This window comes from Bos taurus, chromosome 10 (genome assembly GCF_002263795.3).
Source record: "Bos taurus isolate L1 Dominette 01449 registration number 42190680 breed Hereford chromosome 10, ARS-UCD2.0, whole genome shotgun sequence".
NCBI lineage: Eukaryota > Metazoa > Chordata > Mammalia > Artiodactyla > Bovidae > Bos > Bos taurus.
In genome coordinates this window covers 63332236-63355981 of record NC_037337.1, presented here as the reverse complement: position 1 = coordinate 63355981, position 23746 = coordinate 63332236, and positions in this window count along the sequence as shown.

Sequence of the window (23746 nt, the reverse complement as noted above, 5' to 3'; positions counted from 1 at the left end):
TGACTAAATGTTCTTAAAACAATTAAGATGACACTGATCAGACCATTGCATGATTAATATCAAGATAACTATTAGAGTTGACTGTGCTATTTCTGCCTGGAGCCCCCTCCCTCAGTCTATAAAAGCTCTTGCCCACTTATTGTCAAAGGAGGAGTCAGCCTTTGACCAGGAGTCTGTCACCCTCCATGGTTGCCTGCACCTGAAATAATGCAAATCTTCCTTTCCACAAACCTTGCCTCTTTAGTAGCTTTTGAGTGATGAGTAGCAGACCCCACTGTCAGTAACACACTCATATCAGACAAAATAGAGTTTAACAGAGTAACAAGAGACAAGGTAGGTGTTACATAAAGAAAAAGGGTCAATTCAATAAGAGGATAAAACTCATATGATCTTTTCAATAGATGGAGATAAAACATTTGACAAAATTCAACAGTCATATATACTAAAAGCTTTAAAGTGAGTATAGAGGGAACATACCTCAACATAAAAATACCATACATGGCAAGCCCACAGCTAACATCACACTCAGTGGTCAAAAGCTAAAAGCTTTTCCTCTAAGATCAGAACAAGATAAGGATGCTACTCTCACCAATTTTATACAAAATAGTGTTGGAAGTATAAGCAAGAGCATTTAGCCAAGAAAAAGATATTAAAGACATTCACATCTGAAAGTAAGAAGTAAATCTGTCACTATTAACATATTACATAATATTATATGTGGAAAAATCTAAAGGCTTTATCAAAAAGATGTTAAAACAAATGAATCTTTTTTTAAATTTTTCTCTTTTTTTTTTTTCAAATAAATCTTATAGTAGTAAACAAGTGAAGTCCCTCAGTCACATTCGACTCTTTGCGACCCCACAGACTGTAGCCCATCAGGCTCCTCCATCCACAGGATTTTCCAGGCAAGAGTATTGGAGTAGATTGCCATTTCCTTCTCCAGAGGATCTTCCCGACCCAGGGGTTGAACCCGGGTCTCCCACATTGTAGGCAGATGCTTTACCGTCTGAGCCATCAATCTTACAGTAAACTTATAATATATAAAATAAACAGCCAAAATGTGTTGCATGTCTACACACTAATAATGAATTATCAGAAAGAGAAATTTAGAAAACAATCCCATTTATAACTGCACCAAAAAGAGTAAAATATCTATAAATAAGTTTAACCAAGGACATGACAAGTGCAAGACACATACAAAAAGAAATGAATATAAAAGAAATAAATGAAAAGATATCCCATGCTCATGGGCTGAAAGAATCAAAATTGTTAAAATAAACATACTACCCAAAGCAATCGATAGATTCAAAGCAATAATCCTAAAACTGGTATGGGCCACCAGAACAGCCAAGTGAATCTTGAGAAGAGAACAAAAGTGGAGGCCTCAAGGTCCCTGATTTCAAACTATATTTCAAAGGTATAGTTATTATTAATAAAAGTATGCTGCTGCTGCTAAGTCGCTTCAGTCATGTCCGACTCTGTGCAACCCCATAGACGGCAGCCCACCAGGCTCCCCTGTCCCTGGGATTCTCCTGGCAAGAACACTGGAGTGGGTTGCCATTTCCTTCTCCAATGCATGAAAGTGAAAAGTGAAAGTGAAGTCGCTCAGTCGTGTCCGACTCTTAGCGACCCCATAGACTGCAGCCTACTAGGCTCCTCCATCCGTGGGATTTTCCAGGCAAGAGTACTGGAGTGGGGTGCCATTGCCTTTTCCTAATAAAAGTATGTACAGGCATAAGAACATAGGTCAGTGAAACAGATGGAAAAGAAATAAACCTGCACATATATTGTCAATTAATTTATAACAAAGGAGCTAGGAATATTCAATGGGAAAAGGACAGTCTTTTCAATAAGTAGTGTTGGGAAAATGTGATTGTTATAGCAAAAGAATGAAACAAGACCACTATCTTACACCATACACAAAAATTAATTCAAACTGGATTAAAGACAGGAATGTAAGACCTTCTGAAAACATAGGTGGTAAGCTCCTTGACATAAGTCTTGGTGATGACTTTTTTTAATCTCACACCAAAACAAAACAAGAGCAATAAAAGCAAAGGAAAATGGCAACATACTGAATGGGAGAAAATATTTGAAAGTCATATAGGTGATAAAGGGACAATAACCCAAGTATATAAAGAATCCATAAAACACAATAACCAAAAAACAAACAATCCAATTTAAAAGATGGGCAAAGAATCTGAATAGACATTTTTCTAAAACAAAAAAATATATATGGCTAAACATCATTAATCATCAAGGAAATGTAAATTGAAGCCACAATGAGATATCACTTCACACCTGTTTCGAATGGCTATTATCAAAAAGACAGAAAACAACAAGTGTTGGCAAGAATCTGGAGAAAAGGGAACCATTGAGCTCTGCTGGTGGGAATGTAAACTGGTGTAGGCACTATGCAAAACAGTATGGAGGGCCCTCAAAGAGTTGAAAATAGACTACCATATGTTCCAGTAATGTCCCTTGCTCACTGAGTATTATTTACAATAGCCAAGATAGGAAAATAACCTAATTGAAATACATTTCAGCCTATTCAGAAATATTATTCAATATATAATATTGTTCAAGAGTATTATTCAAGTTCATATATATATGAGTATTCAGTTCAGTTTAGTTCAGTCACTCAGTCGTGTCTGAGTCTTTGGCACCCCATGGACCACAGCATGCCAGGCCTCCCTATCCATCACCAACTCCCGGAGTTTACCCAAACTCATGTCCACTGAGTCAGTGATGCCATCCAACTATCTCATCCTTCGTCATCCCCTTCTCCTCCTGCCTTCAGTCTTTCCCAACATCAGGGTCTTTTCCAATGAGTCATCTCTTCACATCAGGTGGCCAAATTATTGGAGTTTCAGCTTCATCATCAATCCTTCCAATGAACACTCAGGACTGACCTCCTTTAGGATGGACTGGTTGGATCTCTTTGCTGTCCAGTGGAATCTCAAGAGTCTTCTCCAACACCACAGCTCAAAAGCATCAATTCTTCAGTGCTCAGCTTTCTTTATAGTCCAACTCTCACATCCATACGTGACTATTGGAAAAACCATAGCCTTGACTAGACAGACCTTTTGTTGGCAAAGTAATGTCTCTGCTCAATACTCAATAATATGAGTATTAATGATTCATAAAAAACAATGAAATATTTAACATAGACAACACAGATGGACTTTGAGGGCATGATGCTAAGTGAAATAAGTCAGAAAGAGAAAGACAAATGCTATATGAGCTCTCCTTCTGTGAAATCAAAGAAAAAAACAAAAAAATGAAAAACCCAGAGATACAGATAACAGTAACAGATTGCTGGTTACCAGAGGCATGAGGTAAAGGGTAACAGAAATGTGTTAATTTTTTTTAATTAAAAAGAAAAAAGGAAATAAATTTGTGAGATCCTGTAATCAAGTTGAAGGGAAATATTTCCTCCAATTTAATTAGATATGCATATTGCTATGAAAATCAAAAAAAAATGAAAGTAATCTTAAATACATACACACACGCACACTTGAAGGCAGAGCTATATTTATTTCCTGTGCCCTCACTAAAAAGAAAAAACCTTTAAACAGCACAAGAATTAACTTTTCCTTTAATAGGACCTGCTTGAGATATGCATGTAGGCCTTAAGCTATTTGGGTGGTATGACCTTACAACTTTTTCCATTTATGTTGTTGGAATATTTAAGAAGTTTTAATTTCTCTTAATTCAGACTTTTTTTTACATTTTTTTCTAAAACTTAACCTTTTCACATACACTTTAAATATGTTGGCCAATATTTACATTCTGTATTCTTCAGAACCATTTAAATCATCCAGTTTCTCTTTCATCTTGATTTATGTATTTATATTCTTTCTCTTTTGGGTGAGGGGGTGTCTAATGCATTTGTATGAAAAAAACAAAAACAAAAAAAACAGCCTTTCACTTACATTAAAATTCTATTGGTTGTTATGGAGGAAGGTTAATATTTTAAACGGAAGCATATTGTTTTCCAGATTATGAGTAATACATATTTACTGCAACATTTCTTAAAGCAGATAGTGAAATACTTCCTGCTGCCATGTTTCTCCAAAGGTTACACAATTGGACCTTCAGACTAAACAATTCTTCCTTGTCTAGGACTGTCTGGCCCAATGCAGGATGCACACCATCTCTGACCTCTACTTGGTAAAAGCAAGCCATGTCCCTGTCATTGATTAAGCCTAAATACTAGTCATGTCCCTGTCACTGATTAAACCTAAGATGACCTACCTTCCCAAAAGCATGGGAGGGGAGTGGTCCTGAGAAACATTTGAAAATTCACAACTCCCCTTCTCATTTCAGACCCAATTAAATAATGGAATAAATATGCAAACCAATAGATGAAAGGTTTTTCATTATATAATTGTTTACAAAATGGATAAAATGGAAATGCCATAAATTTTCATCAATTATGACTTATTTAAATATAGGTAAAAGGAATTTCATGGTGGTCCAGTGGTTGGGACTTTGCCTTCTAATGCAGGGGATGTGGGTTTGATCCCTAGTCAGGCAGGGAGCTGGGATCTCACATGCCTCAAGGCTAAAGAGCTAAGACAGAGGCAATGCTGCAATAAATTCAAGAAAGACTGCAAAAAAAAAAAAAAAAAAATATCCAATCAGAAAAAACTTAGAAAAATAAATATAGGTTAAAAAATAGCACTTTACAGACTTTCAAATAATGGTAAGATGTTCAATGTATTTTTTAATGAAATGTCAGAAACTACATATCATAAATAGTATTTTTATATATGCATGTATATATATGATATAATCTAAATTTTTACCAGTAATTATGAAGAGATAGAGAAAAGGATATGGCACTTGTAATTACAGAGAAAATTATATTTTAACTTATTATACTTAATCCACTTAGTCCATTCTGGACTATTAGAGTATTTACAATAATCATTTATAAAATGGTATTTCGATTTTTTTTTAAAGGGAATACCAGGTAACAGCTGCAGCCATTCTAGTATTCATAAATGACTATTTCTTGCCTTCATGTCATGGTAATGGGTACATATTAGGGAAGGAGACAGATTCCATACTGCATGCAGTGAGGATATAAGATAAACAAAAGGAGAATTACCCAACTATGTGCCCTGGCTTCACCAGTTCCTGAGCGAGCTGGGAAGCCACATAGTCCAAGTCTCCATATACACTAGTGAAACGTTATTTTTGCCAAAGGACATTTTCTTGGTGGTGAAAACATCATGTTAGGTATGAAAAAATGGTATATTAACTATGCTAAGGAAAAACTGTGGTTCAGTGACGTTTTCAGCCCCTTTTTAGATCATGTAGTTACAGCAATAATACAAGCTAAGTTTGTCTCAGAATGATTTCTGGCCTGCTTATTCCTACCTATTCACTATTATTTTAAAACTTAAACAAAAACAAATACTAAAATAACATCCAAGAGTATACAATTAAGCTCTATGTTTTAGGGGATGGTTTATAAGTATGGAAAAAAATTCAAAAAGGACAGTGATCAAGGAGGGAATAGTTAAGAATGGGAAAAAAATGTAATCCAGTCAATGAAGGATGGCTAATAGTTATATGGCAGGATGGAGAAGAACATTCTTGGCCAGGAGAACACAAAAGAAGTCATGGGTTGGACCTAAGGATAACAAATAGGAAAGAAGGAAAAGAATACTCAATGTGCTTAGGAGCAAAGTTTAAAAAGCTTAAAAAAAATCTTAGTTAAGTACTATGGGACCAAGGAAAGGAGAAAGATTAAAGCAATGAAGAAGAATTTAAATATAAAAAGAAGAAAATTGAGAATATTTGTAGGTTTCTGATCAAAAGATGCAATGATTAAAGCCACATTATAAATTATTCTATCCACAGAATTAATGATGGATTGAAAGGGATAAAAGTCAGAGAAACTAACCAGAAGTTTCTCTTTTAAGTGACTATAAGTCTACTTCAGAACCTAAAGAATTCACATATCTAACTTAATCAGGTACTTTCTGTATACGATTTACACAAAAGTATCTATGTATACATTTAGAAAACTTCTTAATTGCATGTTTTCTGAAAAACTAAAATAGGAGATTGTTATTTCTTCAAGTAATATTCATTATAGATCAACCCATGTCTTCCTCAAAAATATCTTGGTTAAGGATTAGATTTCACTACCATGTTTCAGATTTGATTTCCTTTCAAAAAGGTATTATCTGTTACTCTGTCATTCAAATCAAAGGGGCATAATTAATGTGGCTCATAGCCAAATTCAGCTTCAACATAACAGTTGTGTATTGAAACATTCATCTTCAAATGGTTCCCTTCTAACTGGAATCTTTAGAATTAACTTACATTTTCACTACAGTCTCTACAATGAAATTATTTTAAATTCTTCTTTAAAGATTATCCAACTATTTTGTTTTCATAATAGAGCTAGTCCGTCAAAGAAGATAGAAACTATTAAGACAGGAAAGTTAATATATGTCCTACAGTGCACAAAATTGGGTGAAAATTGAATGTTTAAAAGTTAGTGACATGAAATGCAAAAGAGAAAATTAAAATTTGTCACAGAATGGAAAGAGCCTTAAGTAATTAAAATCACAATGTATGAGTTACAGATTTTGCCCATGCTATTCTGGGGAAGAAAGTAAAGACCTCTATATCATCATAAAAATATAAATAGAGATGTTTTAACTTTTCTAATGTGTAGTTTGGTAACAGTTCAGTTCAATTCAGTTCAGTCACTCAGTCATGTCTGACTCTTTGCGACACCATGGGCTGCAGCATGCCAGGCTTCCCTGTCCATCACCACTCTTGGAGTTTGCTCACATCCATTGAGTCAGTGATGCCATCCAACCATTTCATCCTCTGTCATCCCCTTCTCCTCCTGCCTTCAATATTTCCCAGCATCAGGTCATTTCCAATGAGTTAGTTCTTTGCATCAGGTGGCCAAAGTATTGGAGGTTCAGCTTCAGCATCAGTCCTCCCAATGAATATTTAGGACTGATTTCCTTTAGGAATGACTGGTTTGATCTCCTTGCAGTCTAATGGAATCTCAAGAGTCTTCTCCAACACCACAGTTTAAAAGCATAAAATCTTCAGCACTCAGCTTTCTTTATGGTCCAACTCTTACATCCATACATGACTACTGGAAAAACCATAACTTTGACTAGATGGATCTTTGTTAAGTAAAGTAATGTCTCTGTTTTTTAATATGCTTTCTAGGTTGGTCATAGCTTTTTCTTCCAAGGAGCAAGTGACTTAATTTTATGACTGCAGTCACCATCTGCAGTGATTTGGGAGCCCCCCAAAATAAAGTCTCTCACTGTTTCCATTGTTTCTCCCATCTATTTGCCATCGAGGGATAGGACGGGATGCCATGATCCTCGTTTTCTGAATGCTGAGTTTTAAGCCAACTTTTCACTCTCCTCCTTCACTTTCATCATGCGTTCCTTTAGTTCTCTATGCTTTCTTGCTGTAAGAGTGATGTCATCTGTGTATCTGAGGTTATTGACACTTCTCCCTGCAGTCTTGATTCCTGCTTGTGCTTCATCCAGCCTGACATTTTGGATGATGAACTCTGCATATAAGTTAAATCATCAGGGTGACAATACATAGCCTTTACATACTCCTTTCCTGTATTGGAACCTGTGTATTGTTCCATGTCCAGTTCTAACTGTTGCTATTGACCTGTGTACAGATTTCTCAGGAGGCAGGTTAGGTGGTCTGGTATTCCCACATCTTTAAGAATTTTCTACAGTTTGTTGTGATCCACACAGTCAGAGGCTTTGGTGTATTCAGTAATGCAGAAGTAGGTGTTTTTCTGGCGCTCTCTTGCTTTTTCAATGATCCAACAGATGTTAGCTAACACTCCAGTGTTCTTGCCTGGAAAATCCCATGGATGAGGAGCCTGGTAGGCTGCAGTCCATGGGGTCGCTAGAGTCAGACACGATTGAGCGACTTCACATTCAGTTTTCACTTTCATGCATTGGAGAAGGAAATGGCAACCCACTCCAGTGTTCTTGCCTGGAGAATCCCAGGAATGGGGGAGCCTGGTGGGCTGCCGTCTATGGGGTCGCACAGAGTCAGACACGACTGAAGCGACTTAGCAGCTAGTCTTTCCCATTCTCTGTTTGACCACTTCTAGTTTACCTTCATTCATGGGCCTAACATTCCAAGTTCCTATGCAATATTGTTCTTTACAGCATTGGACTTTACTTCCATCACCAGTCACATCCACAACTGGGCATTGTTTTTGCTTTGGCTCTGTCTCTTCATTCTTTCTGGAGTTATTTCTCCATTCTTCTCCGGTAGCATTTTGGGCACCTACTGACAGGGAGTTCATCTTTCAGTGTCCTATCTTTTTGCCTTTTCTTACTGTTCATGTGGTTCTCCAGGCAAGAATACTAAGTGGTTTGCCATTTCCTTCTCTAGTGGACTACGTTTTGTCAGAACTCTCCATCATGACCCATCCGTCTTGGGTGGCCCTACACAGTATGGCTCATAGTTTCACTGAGTTAGAGAAGGCTGTGGTCCATGTGATCAGATTAGTTTTCTGTGATTGTGGTTTTCATTCTATCTGCCCTCTGAGGGATAAGGGTAAGAGGCATATAACAGTTAAAAAAAGAATTTTAAAAGCTCATTGTTATAAAATGTGAAAAATAGATATTGAATTACCATGTTTATATAATACTAGTGTTCTATACATCATATACATAGAAAATCAGAAACTAATAGAAATTTTCTAAAATAATGAAAATGAAGAGTACTAAGTGACTTTAATGTGAACTTTAGTCTTATAAAAAATGAAAATTTTAGTAGATTCTCTTTGTTTAAATAGAATTGCTAAAATTATATTAAAAACTTTCTCCAGTTATTCATTATATTAAAGTGTTCTAAGAATGTCTGCTTACTTTGGCAAAATTATTCATTACATATGTTCAGGAATCAAGCAAACTGCCCAAATTTTATTTTTAGAATTTATATGTTAGAGATTTAAAAGCAAAGTATACCTTACACTCACCCAAGAAATTGTTGTATTTCTGGATAAACCAGCTCTCTCTGTTAACTCAATGACTGTAGACATTGAATGAATTTTAAATTAAAAATAGACAAGGTCCTGATAAAACAAATGAGGAAAAGATGTTCAAATTCAAAACTAAAAGATGGAACCAGAGCTTATCTGAAATAAGATCATCCCTAACAATGTGGAGATCTTACATAAAAAGCAGAATTTATAAATTCTTTCACCAAATGAACATACAACCAATTAGTAAGTAGCTGATTTTTACATGAATCTTTATTACATGTTGGTTAAAATCCCAGATCTAGATGATTTCACTGCAGAAATCTGTGCAATATATAAAAACAAATCAATGGATAAGAGGGTGGCAGAGGATGAGATGGTTAGACAGCATCACCAATTCAGTGGAATGAAATTGGGCAAACTCTGGGAGATGGTGATGGGCAGGCAGGCCTGGTGTGCTGCAGTCCATGGGGTCACAAGGAGTCGGACACGACTTAGCAACTGAACAACAACAAAGTTAGTCAAACTTACAGAGATCAGTCAGTCCAGCTGTTCAGTCATGTCCAACTCTTTGCAACCCCATGAACTGCAGCATGCCAGGCCTCCCTGTCCATCACCAACTCCCGGAGTTTACCCAAACCCATGTCCATTGAGTCAGTGATGCCATCCAACCATCTCATCCTCTGTCATCCCCTTCTCCTGCCCTCAATCTTTCCCAGCATCAGGGTCTTTTCAAATGAGTCAGCTCTTCACATCAGGTGGCCAAAGTATTGGAGTTTCAGCTTCAACATCAGTCCTTCCAATGAACAACCAGGACTGATCTCCTTTAGGATGGACTGGTTGGATCGCTTTGCAGTCCAAAGGACTCTCAAGAAAAAGTAAAATTAAATTTGCCAAGGAAAGGCAGGAGAGACAAATAGAGAGTTGGCTTTTCAATGAGTTTTAGATAGATGAAAATAGTTGACAATATAGTTGACAATACTGTTCTGTACACTTAAAAATTGTTGAGGGTTATATGTTTCTTATCACTATAAAAATATTTCTGTTGAACTGACATTTTATGGGAAAGGACAAATAAACTAGTAAATAGTAGTCTTAAATGCTGTAAGCATATCAAAAAAGAGGAATCAAGAATGTGTGAGTACAATTTTAGTTCATAAATATTTCTGTATTAAAATAGTATATGAGCAAAGAACTGGGGAGCGAGGAGGTAAACCATGTGGAACGCCCAAGGCATCCAGTAAGACATACAGAGAAAACAGTGAGGATAAAGACCGTGAAGGGAAATCGTGCTTGGCTTACTTCAAAACAACACCAAGGACACTGGTGTGACTGACAAGAATGATCAGTGGGGAGTCTGGTGAGTTTTTCAGAGACATAGCTGAGGGACAGTACCCTAAAGGCATTTATAGGCTCAGTAAGAACTTTGAATTTTATGCTGGATAAAATGGGAAGCCATAGAAAGCAGAATAGTGTTTTTAAGCAGAAAGGTGAAATGATCTGCCTTATATTTCAAAAGGATTATTCTATTTTAAGGAGTAGATACTGTACTGCCAAGCTAGAAGCACAATCAGTTAGGTGCTTACTGCAATATTGTTATGTGAGAAACAGTAAAGGTGATGAGAGGTCATCCGCCTCCAGCTGCCATTTCTTCCAGACATTAGGCTCAAAGACTTGTGGACTCTCCAGAGTTTCTTCACAGTTCTTACTTTCATTTCTCATGTGCAAACATAATCCTTTTACTTCTGCTACATCTTAGATCGAGATCCTGTTTAGAGAGTTGGCAGTCTATTTCAGTTTAAATGTTTTGATATTATTTGATAAAATAATATAGAGTACAGTAAAATGGAGGTTAGAGGAATAATGAAGACGGAAGTTCCTCTCCTATGTCAACACCAGCGCCAGAAGAATAAAGAGATATATCTACACGGTTTTCCTATTGGCATAGGTCCTCATATTCTGTTAGGAAACAATTATTGAATATAAATGAAATAAAAGAGTTTTCTTACTTATTTTCAGGATGTCTTTTCTTTGTCACAAAAAAAAGGAATCAAGGCATTTTTCTTCTATTTATTGCTTTTTACAAATTCACCACCATCTCTCACTAAGTTATTGATGCTTTTCTTCAAATTGTGGCATACTGTCATCCTATATTCTAAATTTTTCATGGCCTGAGTTCTCACCTTTTCAGTTCCCTCACAATTATTTTAGTAAAAAGTTGGGACCAGCTGCAATGGAGTCACCTAATCAGATTTTTTTCATCCACCATAATTTCTGAATAAGGAAAAAACATCAACACCTTTTCTCCTGAATTTGCAAAGAATTTCCAAGGAGAGGAAAAGAAATCAAAACAGCTGCAAAATGTTACAAACCAAGGGACCATATGAGGTGAGAGTTAAAATGAGAAAAAATGTCCATATTACTTTGGGCAATGCAACTCCAGGGAAATAGTAACTCAGCACCTGAGAGCTAAATAATTCTACAGAAATAAATATATATTCTGATATTCAGGGGGGAAATGACATCATGGAGAGACTGGGTCTATTAAAACACACATTTGTAGACATGTCAGTGTGAAAATTGCTTTCAGAGAAGGGAAGAGGAGAAAAGCTCATCTTGTTTGTCTAATAATTCTATTGGGTGCTTTTCACTAAGAGAATCACCCATACATTTATAATAGCAAGAATGTGAATCGCAGTACATTTCAAATTACATGAGAAACTAGAGAAAATCTCTGTTTCAGGTCATTGAGTAATGCTTTCTTGTTTAGTGTTTGCCCCTAAATTTTGTGATTTTATGAATAATTCAGAACAATGATTTTACCTTCTTTTACTACCACAGCACTTGGCAAGTTTCCACTTTATTTTTATTGCAAATAAACAGCTGAGGTTCTTAGAATGGGAATAATGTTTAGAATGCATTTTTTTCATAATGAAGAATATTATGAAAGAGTCAACTAAGACATAGTTTAGAGGTTTTCAATACAGATACTTGGAGAAAGAAATGGCAACCCACTCCAGTATTTTTGCCTAGAGAATCCCGTGGACAGAGAAGCCTGGTAGACTGCTGTTCATGGGGTTGCACAGAGCCGGACACAACTGAAGCAATTTAGCATGCATGCATGCACATGCATTAGAGAAGGAAATGGCAACCCACTCCAGTATTCTTGCCTGGAGAATCCCAGGGACAGAGGAGCCTGGTGGGTTGCCGTCTATGGGGTTGCACAGTCTGACATAACTGAAGTGACTTAGCAGCAGCAGCAGCAATATAGATACTAACAGACTTGCTGCTGCTGCTGCTAAGTCGCTTCAGTCGAGTCCGACTCTGTGCGACCCCATAGACAGCAGCCCACCAGCCTCCCCCGTCCCTGGGATTCTCCAGGCAAGAACACTGGAGTGGGTTGCCATTTCCTTCTCCAATGCATGAAAGTGAAAAGTCAAAGTGAAGTCGCTCAGCCGTGTCCAACTCTTAGTGACCCCATGGACTGTAGCCTACCAGGCTCCTCTGTCCATGGGATTCTCCAGGCAAGAGTACTGGAGTGGGTTGCCATTGCCTTCTCCTAGCCTCAAGGAAAAACGGCATCTTGGTAACTGTAAGATAAAGAAGATAACATTGAACCAGACGGGAAAGGTGAATTCAACTTAGTTACAGATCTGTCACCCAAAGCAAAACAAATTCAAGCTTGAATGAAGCTGCTATTGATACTGAAACATTTATTTGATACATAGAGATAGTATCAGACAAGCATGGCCATGTGAGTGATTTTATTTTAAAGGAGACTTCAGCTATTGGAAGGCTTCCCCAGTGACTCAGCAGAAAATAAATAAATTTATATTAAAAAAAAAAAAGAACCTGCCTGCAGTGCAAGTTTGATCCCTGGGTTGGGAGACCCCCTGGAGGAGGGCATGGCAACCCACTCCAATATTCTTGCCTGGAGAATCCCATGGACAAGAGGAGACTGGTGGGCTACAGTCCATGCAATCACAAAGAGTCAGACACAACTGCAGTGACTAAGCATACATGGACACACTAGTTATTGGAACATGTAACCAAAAGTCTACAGGCAACTTGTCAGTATATCAATCAAAACATTTGGGAGAGTAATGTAGATACAGTAGGGGAATTGTATTGATTCGTAATCAAGGCAAAATGAATTATAACTAATGGGAAAATCCATTAGACTTGGTTAGTAAGAAATTGATGATTCATTGTGAACCTTGATACTGGACTTAGAGCAGCAATCCTATTTCCAGATCTGCCTGAATTCTGGTTCAATATTCTCAAATGCTTTCAATTTTGGCAGGGACTAGCTCAATACTGAAGGTAGTTGAGTGTGCAGGTGTCTACCTGGAGCTGTAAGAGGCCAGGAGAAGCACTATTTAATGTTTGGAAAACCTGACCTGGAGTTAATATCAGTCCCATTTCAAATGGGAAAGTAGCATAATTATAAGAAGCTATTATCCAATAACTGATGGATAATTCCTTTCTCTGCCAAAGTCTTTATTCAGTAGCAATCTTACTTACCACCACCCTCCCAGACAATCTCAAGGGTTCAAGGAAACTAAAAGCAGCTTCCTGTTGCTAAAACTAGGAAATCTGCTATTGTGCAAGAAGGAAATTATCCTATGTCTTGCTATGACTTTCTTCTAACGTAATCTGCAGTCCCTAAGCACCAATCAAAACTGATGCAAATTTTCTAAGAAATTTTCCTTGCATTTCAATAAGTTCTTTGTGTTTCTGACTTGTATGTATTGTCAGGCCTTGAGGTTAGCAGTATGGCTTACCAAACTTAAATCTATCCCTATCCTCTACCGTTATCTTCACTCCTCCCCAAGATTAGCACATTGTCAATAAATGTTCATTAAACTGAACTAAACATATAATTGTTCCAAGTTCCTTAACCTACATAAACACCACATTTCTACGCTCACCTACAACAGCAGATAACTTTTTATGTCAGTTACATATTGCTAACAATTGCTCAAACATCATACCCAAGCTCCACATTAGACATCAAAACTTGCCAAAATATACATTAAAAGCAATGTGTAGCAAGTGCAAACAGAACCCAATAAATGCTTTAGTTTATCGCAGTGTCTCCAAAATATTAATCCTTCTCCTGACGTTACATGCAAATCAGAAAGATTTTATCTCACTTAAAAAACAATGTGTTTTGCTGTGTTTATTGAACTAAAGTGTAATTGAATAGAATTCATGTTTAAAGCTTTTCCTCAATGTTAAAATTAAATGTTCTTCTATGTGATTCTTTGTTTGTATTCTTTTCCATTTTGTTGTTAGAATTTGCCTCTGCTACTATGATCCATTTAACATTCTAAGCTGTCTGCTCTTTTTGAATGTGTATTTTTTATAAGAACCTCTAAGTTTCAACCTTTGGGCTAGAAACATTTTTGAAAAACAAATAATATTTGTAGTGAATCACGTATTTTAGCAAAAATTTGCCTGTAGAAATACAGCCTCAACCAAAACAGCTAATAGCTGACTGACATTTACAACGGCCAAGTATGCTCTCTATTCTCAATATTTTATTTTCAAGCATATATGCTGGTTATGGAGAAGGCAATGGCACCCCACTCCAGTACTCTTGCCTGGAAAATCCCATGGATGGAGGAGCCTAATGGGCTGTAGTCCATGGGGTCGCTAAGAGTCAGACACGACTGAGCGACTTCCCTTTCACTTTTCACTTTCATGCTTTGGAGAAAGAAATGGCAACCCACTCCAGTGTTCTTGCCTGGAGAATCCCAGGGACGGGGGAGCCTGGTGGGCTGCCGTCTATGGGGTTGCACAGAGTCGGACACGACTGAAGCGACTTAGCAGCAGCAGTAGCAATGCTGGTTATAGGAAAATTTTCATTAAAAGAAGCGGGACAAGTTCAATTATCTTCAGTTCCACTTTCACTTGTTTTTCACTTCTTTTTTAAACTATGTGGCAATATTTACCTTTATAATATTCCATATACATTAAATGTAGTATTATCAACACTCTACTTCTTTCAAATTTGGATTGAGCTATGTATAAAAAAAGTCTTAATGACCTAGATAACCAAAATGGTATGGTCACTCACCTAGAGCCAGACACCCTGGATTGCAAAGTAAAGTGGGCCTTAGGAAGCATCACTTTGAACAAAGCTAGTGAAAATTATGGAATTCCAGCTGAGCTATTTCAAATCCTAAAAGAAGATGCTGTTAAAGTGCTGCACTCAATATGCCAGCAAATTTGGAAAGCTCAGCAGTGGCCACAGGACTGGAAAAGGTCAGATCTATTCCAATCCCAAAGAAGGGCAATGCCAAAGAATGTCCAAACTAACACACAACTGTGCTCATTTTCAAATGCTAAGAAGATAATGCTCAAAATCCTTCAAGCTAGCCTTTAACAGTATGTGAATGAAAAACTTCCAGATGCAAAACCTGGATTTATAAGAGGCAGAGGAACAAGAGATCAAATTGCCAATATCAACTGGATCATAGAAAAAGCAAGAGAATTCCAGAAAACATCTACTTCTGCTTCATTGACTATGCTACAGCTTTTGACTGTGCAGATCACAACAAACTGTGGAAAATTCTTCAAGAGATGGGAATACCAGGCCACCTTAGCTGCCTCCTGACAAACCTGTATGCAGGTCAAGAAGCAACAATTGGAACCTTATATGGAACAATGGGCTGGTTCAAAATTGGGAAAGGAGTACAAGGCTGTATAGTCATCCTGTTTATTTAACTTATATGCAGAGTATATCATGTGAAATTCTGTGCTGGAATCAAGATTTCCAGGAGGAATAACAACCTCAGATATTCAGATCATACCAACTTAATGGCAGAAAATGAAGAAGAACTAAAGAGTTTCTTGATGGATGTAAAATAGGAGAGTGAAAAAAACTGGCTTAAAACTCAACATTCAAAAAACTAGGATGATGGCATCTAGTCCCATCACTTCATGGCAAATAGATGGGGAAGCAATGGAAAACGTGACAGATTTTACAAAATCACCGTGGACAGAGACTGCAGCCATGGAATTAAAAGATGCTTGCTCCTTGAAAGAAAAGCTATGATCAACCTAGACAGCATAGTAAAAAGCAAAGACATTACTTTGCCGACAAAGGTCGGTCTAGTCAAAGCTATGGTTTTTCTAGTAGTCATGTACAGATGTGAGAGTTGGGCCACAAAGAAGGCTGAACAGTGAGGATATGATGCTTTAGAACTGTGGTGTTGGAGAAGACCCTCGACAGTCCCTTGGACAGCAAGGAGACCAAATCAGTCAATTCTAAAGGAAATCAACCCTGAATATTCTTTGGAAGGACTGACAGCTGAAGCTCTAATACTTGGCCACCTGATGCAAAAAGCCACCTTATTGGAAAAGACTCTGATGCCAGGAAAAATTGAATGCAGGAGGAGAAGGGAATGACAGAGAATGAGATGGTTGGATGGCATCACTGACTCAATGGACATGAGTTTGAGCAAACTCCAGGAGATGGTGAAGGACAGGGAAGCCCGGCGTGCTGCAGGCCATGGGGTTTCAAAGAGTCGGACATGACTTAGCAACTAAACAGCTGATAATTGCATAAGAATTAGCCTTGCAACCATTATTCATTTATCTCATTTTCCTTCTTACTTTCTGAATTTCTGTATCATTGTTCACCTTCACATCAATTGTATATGACACAATAATTTCATATCTTATATTACCTAACTTTAAAATATTATTTGAATTTATACATCTACAATTTTCCTTTGCTTCTGGGAAAATATACTTTCATTGGAGCCTGTTTTCTTATCCTTTTTCAAGAGTGATGCACAATTATTGTTCAGTCCTGCTCCCTGAAATGAGTAAAAATCTTCACTAAATTATTTCATTTAATGTGTCAGGTTTTCTCATCTGGATTCAATAGGAAATACTAATAGCATTCCTCAGCTAAACAATAAGTGGGAGTGCATGCAGTTAATGCCATGTTTCTTAAATTCTTCTCTGATCCAGAATAACAAATACAATGGGGTGAGAAGTGGAGAAAAGAAATTAAGTGTATCTACATCTGCAAGCAACTGTTGCAGCCACTTTGTCAAGGGTAAAACAATCATCAATGAGCAATACAGATTGTTTGTCACCAGAATAACTGAATCAAGAGGTTCCAGTTCATTGATTTCTTTCATTCCCATATGCTTGAACATCTGGGACACAAAGAAAGAGTGCATATACGTTAATAGGGAATGCAGTGGTAATGACTTCTACCTAAACTAGAAACAGTTCTCCATTTTTTCTTTAATATCTAACTTTACATTAAAATACTTTAGATGAATTCTGATGAAAACTCAGGAAGAACTAAGAAATACATGAATACAAAAGAAATGTAGCAGTGGAAGAAAGTGAGTATCCAACAATACTGTCCTTGTAAAAAATTTTACAAGGACAGTATTGTTGGATAAACTTTTTATCATTTTGATCTGAAATGATAATATACAGCTAACAAAGTATAATATTCAACTTTTAAATATGTATTTTTTAAGATTCAATAACTAGGGTTTACGGCAATAAAAAATTTAGAGAATGTTGGATTGGATTTTATGCATATTTCATGTTTATTCCTCTTGTCAGATAGTACCACATTTCATCAGGTGTTCAGTAAGTTAACATTCAATCTCTGAAAACTATCACATGAATTATTGTAGAAACATAGTAGGAAATACACATGCAGCTAATTGTATTCTCAAGTTTATAAGTCTGTGTGAAGACTACACTATGTATGTGTGGAAATAACATAATTATGCTCATAATTGATTTTTAAAACATGCAAATTAATATAATATGAACTGAATGCATAAATATGGGGGCACAGTATAAAGCAATGATCAATGCCAGTGAGATTAATCAAGAAAGGTTCCTTGGAGGAAGTGAATTCTAAGCTGAATTATATTTATTTATTTAGCACTCAAATGTTTTCTAATTATAAAAATAATATATTCTCATGGTAGTAAGTTTGCAAATTTAAAATTTGTAAAATAAAAGAAACTAAGAATCTACTGTCCAAAGATAATCCCTATTCAGATTCCCTTATTTTCCTTCCGTTTTGTTCTTTTTCTTTTTACGTAGCTACCATAATATTACATATTTATTATTATAACATTCTTTATGTTTCAGCAGGGTCTTAAGGTACAGACATTGAGTGATTCAAATGCCTCATTAAAATCAAGTTTAATGCCATTCAAAATGTGTCATATTCATAAATCATTTGCCTACAACTGAACATTTAGATTTTTCAAAATTTTTGTTAAGACAAATGACTTTAAAAATCATCATTATTGATACCTTTTTACCCTAGTATTATTTTTTAAGGTAGACGTCATGATCAGATGTAATGATCATTTTAAGGTTCCATATATCTCTATACAGTCAGCAAAAACAAGACCAGGAGCTGACTGTGGCTCAGATCATGAACTCCTTATTGCCAGATTCAGAATTAAATTGAAGAAACTAGGGAAAACCACTAGATCATTCAGATATGACCTAAAACAAATCCCTTACGATTATACAGTGGAAGTGACAAATAGATTCAAGGGATTAGGTTTGATAGAGTTTGATTAGAGTTTGAAGAACTATGGACAGAGGTTTGTGACATTGTATAGGAGGCAGTGATCAAGACCATCCTCAAGAAAAATAAATGAAAAAAGGCAAAATGGTTGTCTGAAGAGGCCTTACAAATAGCTGAGAAAAGAAGAGAAGCTAAAGGCAAAATAGAAAAGGAAAGATACACCATTTGAACACAGAATTCCAAAGAACAGCAAGGGGAGATAAGAAAACCTTCCTCAGTGATCAATGCAAAGAAATAGAGGAAAACAAGAGAATGGGAAAGACTAGAGACCTCTTTAAAAAAATTAGAGATACCGAACAAACAAAGCTAGTGGAGGTGATGGAATTCCAGTTGAGCTATTTCAAATCCTAAAAGATGATGCTATGAAAGTGCTGCACTCAATATGCTAGCAAATTTGGAAAACTCAGCAGTGGCCACAGGACTGGAAAAGGTCAGTTTTCATTCCAATCCCAAAGAAAGGCAATGCCAAAGAATGTTCAAACTACCGCACAGTTGCACTCTTCTCACATGTTTGCAAAGAATGCTCAAAATTCTCCAAGCGAGGCTTCAACAATATATAAACTGTGAATTCCCAGATGTTCGAGCTGGATTTAGAAAAGGCAGAGGAACCAGAGATCAAATTGCCAACATCTGTTGGATCATTGAAAAAGCAAGAGAGTTCCAGAAAAAACATCTGCTTTATTGACTATGCCAAAGTCTTTGACTGTGTGGATCACAACAAACTGGAAAATTCTTAAAGAGATGGGTATATCAGATCACCTTACCTGCCTCCTGAGAAATCTGTATGCAGCTTAAGAAGCAACAATTATAACCGGACAGGGAACAACAAACTGGCTCCAAATTAGGAAAGGAGTACATCAAGGCTGTATATATTGTCACCCTTCTTATTTAACTTATACATCATGCAAAATGCCGGATGGATGAAGCACAAGCTACAATCAAGATTGCAGGGAGAAATATCAATAACCTCAGATACTCAGATGACACCACCCTTACGGAAGAAAGCAAAGAGGAACTAAAGAGCCTCTTAATGAAAGCAAAAGAGGAGAGTGAAAAAGCTGGCTTAAAACTCATCATTCAAAAAACTAAGATCATGGCATCCAACCCATTACTTCATGACAAATAGATGAGGAAACAATGGAAATACTGGCAAACTTTATTTTCTGGGGCTCCAAAATCACTGCAGATGGTGACTGCAGCCATGAAATTAAAAGACACTTGCTCCTTGGAAGAAAAGCTATGACCAACCTAGACAGCATATTAAAGAGCAATGACATTATTTACCGAAAATAGTCCATCTAGTCAAAGCTATGGTTTTTCCAGTAGTCATATATGGAGGTGAAGGTTGGACAATAAGCTGAGTGCTGAAGAATTGATGCTTTTGAACTGTGTGGTGTTGGAGAAGACTCTTGAGAGTCCCTTGGACAGCAAGGAAATCAAACCAGTCAATCCTAAAGGAAATCAACCCTTAATATTCATTGGAAGGACTGATGCTGAAGCTGAAGATCCAATACTTTGGCCATCTGATGTGAAGAGCAGATTCATTAGAAAAGACCCTAATGCTGGGAAAGATTGAAGACAGGAGGAGAAAGGGGATGACAGAGGATGAGATGGTTGGATGGCATCACCAACTCAATGGACATGAGTTTGAGCAAGCTGTGGTAGTTGGTGATGGACAGGGAAGCCTGGCATGATGCAGCCCATGGGGTGACAAAGAGTCAGACATGAATGAGTTACTGAACTGAACTGGTATCTGTATTATTTATAATTAATAAAAGCTATCACTTCTTTGTAATTACTTATTTTTGTTTTATATTTGATTGCATTGATCTGAATTCTCAGAAATACCAAATGCTAATTATTAACTCTAAGATTCCTCCTCATTAAATTGTAATGAATTTAATAAAATGATACTGTTTAGAAATTTTATTGGCATGCTTGATACATCTTTAAGAATACTTGTATTTCTACTTTTCAAGAAATTTTTTGTTTCATTTTTAATCAGAAACCAATCTTGAGTTTTGCTCAAAAACTTTATAATATTTATTCCAATTTTTACATTACTTTAACACAATGTCCCCATTGAAACATCACTTTTATGTAACAGAATAAGAGTGACCTCATGCATGCACTGTGAAATATCAGTACACTGATACTCAACTGCATTAAAAACGCAAAATATCCACACAGATATTCTCAGTTCCCAATGTGTCATAGCTTGAAAACTTTGTGATTTTCCAGATAACAAATAACAAAAATTTGTATTAAGATGTGGCAATGACAATGATAATGAAAGGATAGAAACTAAATACATTTCAAAGGAGTAAGAACTGGCTAGACCTGAGAAACAGTTATACAAGGCATGGAAGAATTAGGAAGCAAAAGAGTCTATGAGGATTATGAAGCAAAGTGAATGGGAATCATATAGCATCATTTTTAACAGAAAGTCTCAACCTTTAGTATTGAGGCACACAAAGTGTCACAAAGATGTACTGCTGTTAATAAGGTCTCATAATTATGAATAATTTAGTTTTCATGAATTAAAGAGGATTTTCAAGTTTACCCCCAGAATAACATCACTTACTTTCACTCCTATATCATTTCTTCAGTGTAAAAGAGAATTTGATGGATATATTGCTAAAGGTAGAACTTTGTCTCTTACTCTGGTGCAGACTTAGCGAATGAACGTATACTTTATGATTGTAACAATTAAACATTTCCTACCCTGGACTTTCCTTCTCCAGAAGAAGAAAACTCCAGAAGAAAAGATTATTTGTGAATGGGAAAAAATGATAATATTTATGTCATATGAAATACCTAGAAGGAAGCCACTTTTTGATGGAAGTTTTCTTACACCAGTAGATCCCCCATTTATGAAAAGATTCTCTTCCACATGCCACAACTTAGACTATCCTACTCCACCTATGCAGAATTAGTGCTCCCTGCACTTTGCACTTGATTCTTTAACGTTCCTTCTTCTGAAATGTGAATCTCTTTTTCATGTTTATAGCTGCAATACCCAGTAGAAGCACAAAACCTAGTTCAGTTACAAAACAGATGGTCTCTGAGTCCAAAACAGTCTTTTGCATTTCACTGAGAAATTTATATTAATTCACATTCCTTTGATAAATAATTTTTATTGATATTAATGAGGATGGACTATTAATCCACTACTGCTATTGTATCTGTTTTGTAAAAGATATACATGGCTGGCAGAAAAGAAAATATTTTATAAGATAAATTATATGCTTTCTTGAAATAAGACTATATTTTTCATGAAACAGATATTCAGTAAATATATGCTTTCATTAATATATGCTATTATTACAATTACTTTGCCACGTGTTGACTATACTGATGAAGTGAGAGGTAGTTTGAAGCTGCAGACTTTCAAAGCTGAAAATGTACATATAGTGTACAGTGATACATATCATACATCATAGCAGCTTATTATTAATACAATTCTTGAGTTCACTGTCATTTTTAAGTTTAATTATCCTAAATATGACTGGGGGATTTTAATGGTTATAAGTCAAAATCTCTTTTCCATTTTTTTAGCATTATTCAATCTATTCTTAAAAAATTAAATTTTCACTGTTCAGCTGATCAGGATCCCAACATTATTAATTTCATTACCCAATCTTTTCTGACTGAAATAATGTCAAACTTATTGCAGTCATGCATTTTACACAAGTTTATTATACCTTATTTAAATCTTAAGGAGAATTTCATTAATTTTTCTATCCTCTAATAAAAAAGAACTGAGTACTTTTACTTTAAATGCAAAAATAATGTTTTCCTAAGTAATTTTTCTAGATCCTAAACAAAATAATTTTTAAGGAAAATGTTTTAAAATATTTTAATTTTTTCAAATGAATATTTTTTATGAGATTTTGTTAAGAGAGTATTGGAGGTTTTTAACCAAGTGAATATCTTAGGAAAGATAAAATAATGCAGTACCAGTTTTTAAGTTTTGGATACATAGAACCACAGGTATCTATTTAAAACAATAATAATAATACCAGAAAAATTCAAAAGGTAGTTGTTTCTAGTGGTTTAGGATATATTTTTATTTGGGGTTTTGCTCACATATATTTCAAAGTCATCTACAACGGGCATGTATTATATTTTAATTTTTAAAGATCATTTTATTTACATCAAACTTTATATGTTTCTTTCATTTTACACCAGAGACTTTGTAATAGTAGAAGCAACTATATTTAAAAATGGATCCTCATAAAACCCCGATTCTGGGCTAGTAATAGTGTGCCTCCTCAGTAATGCAAGCACAGGATTATAGCTGTAAAATTGTTCTAAGTGCAGCATATGTGTATCTGTCTTTATTTTTTTAATGCAGATCAATAGAAAATACATGGTTTTGGGAGGAGGGAGGAGGGTTCAGGATGGGGAACACATGTATAATTTTTTTTTAATTAAAATTGAATAAAAAATTATAAAAAAAAAGAAAATACATGGTTTTATATGTTGGATTTCAAATTAAGGACTACATTTTAGACATTCTTTTGCTTAACAAAATATATCTGTATTCAGAAAAAAAATATTTGCTGTGAAGAAGAGTAAAATTGATCAAGTATCCAAAGCATAAGTTAAATTTATTTTTTGAGGAGTTATAGATTATTATCTCCATTTGGATTTTACTATAAGTTCATGTATGTGCATGCTCAGTCACATCCAACTGTTTGCAATCCCACACACAGAATGTAGCCCGTCAGGCTCCTCTGTCCATGGAACTCTCCAGGCAAGAATACTGGAGTGGGTTACCATTTCCTTCTCCAGGGGAATCTTCCTGACCCAGGGATTGAACCCACATCTCTTGCATGTCCTGCATGGGCAGGCAGATTCTTTACCACTGAATCACCTGGGAAACCCCATACATGCAACCACATAAAAATGGTTCTCAAAGTGCAATCTGGGACAACTGGGGGCCCCCAAATTCAAAACTATTTTCATAATAATGCTCAGTTCATTTCAGTCACTCAGTCATGTCCGACTCTTTGCAACCTCATGGACTGCAGCACAACAGGCTTCCCTGTCCATTGCCAACTCCCTGAGCCCACTCAAACTCCTGTGCATCGCATCGGTGATGCCATCCAACTATCTCATCCTCTGTTGTC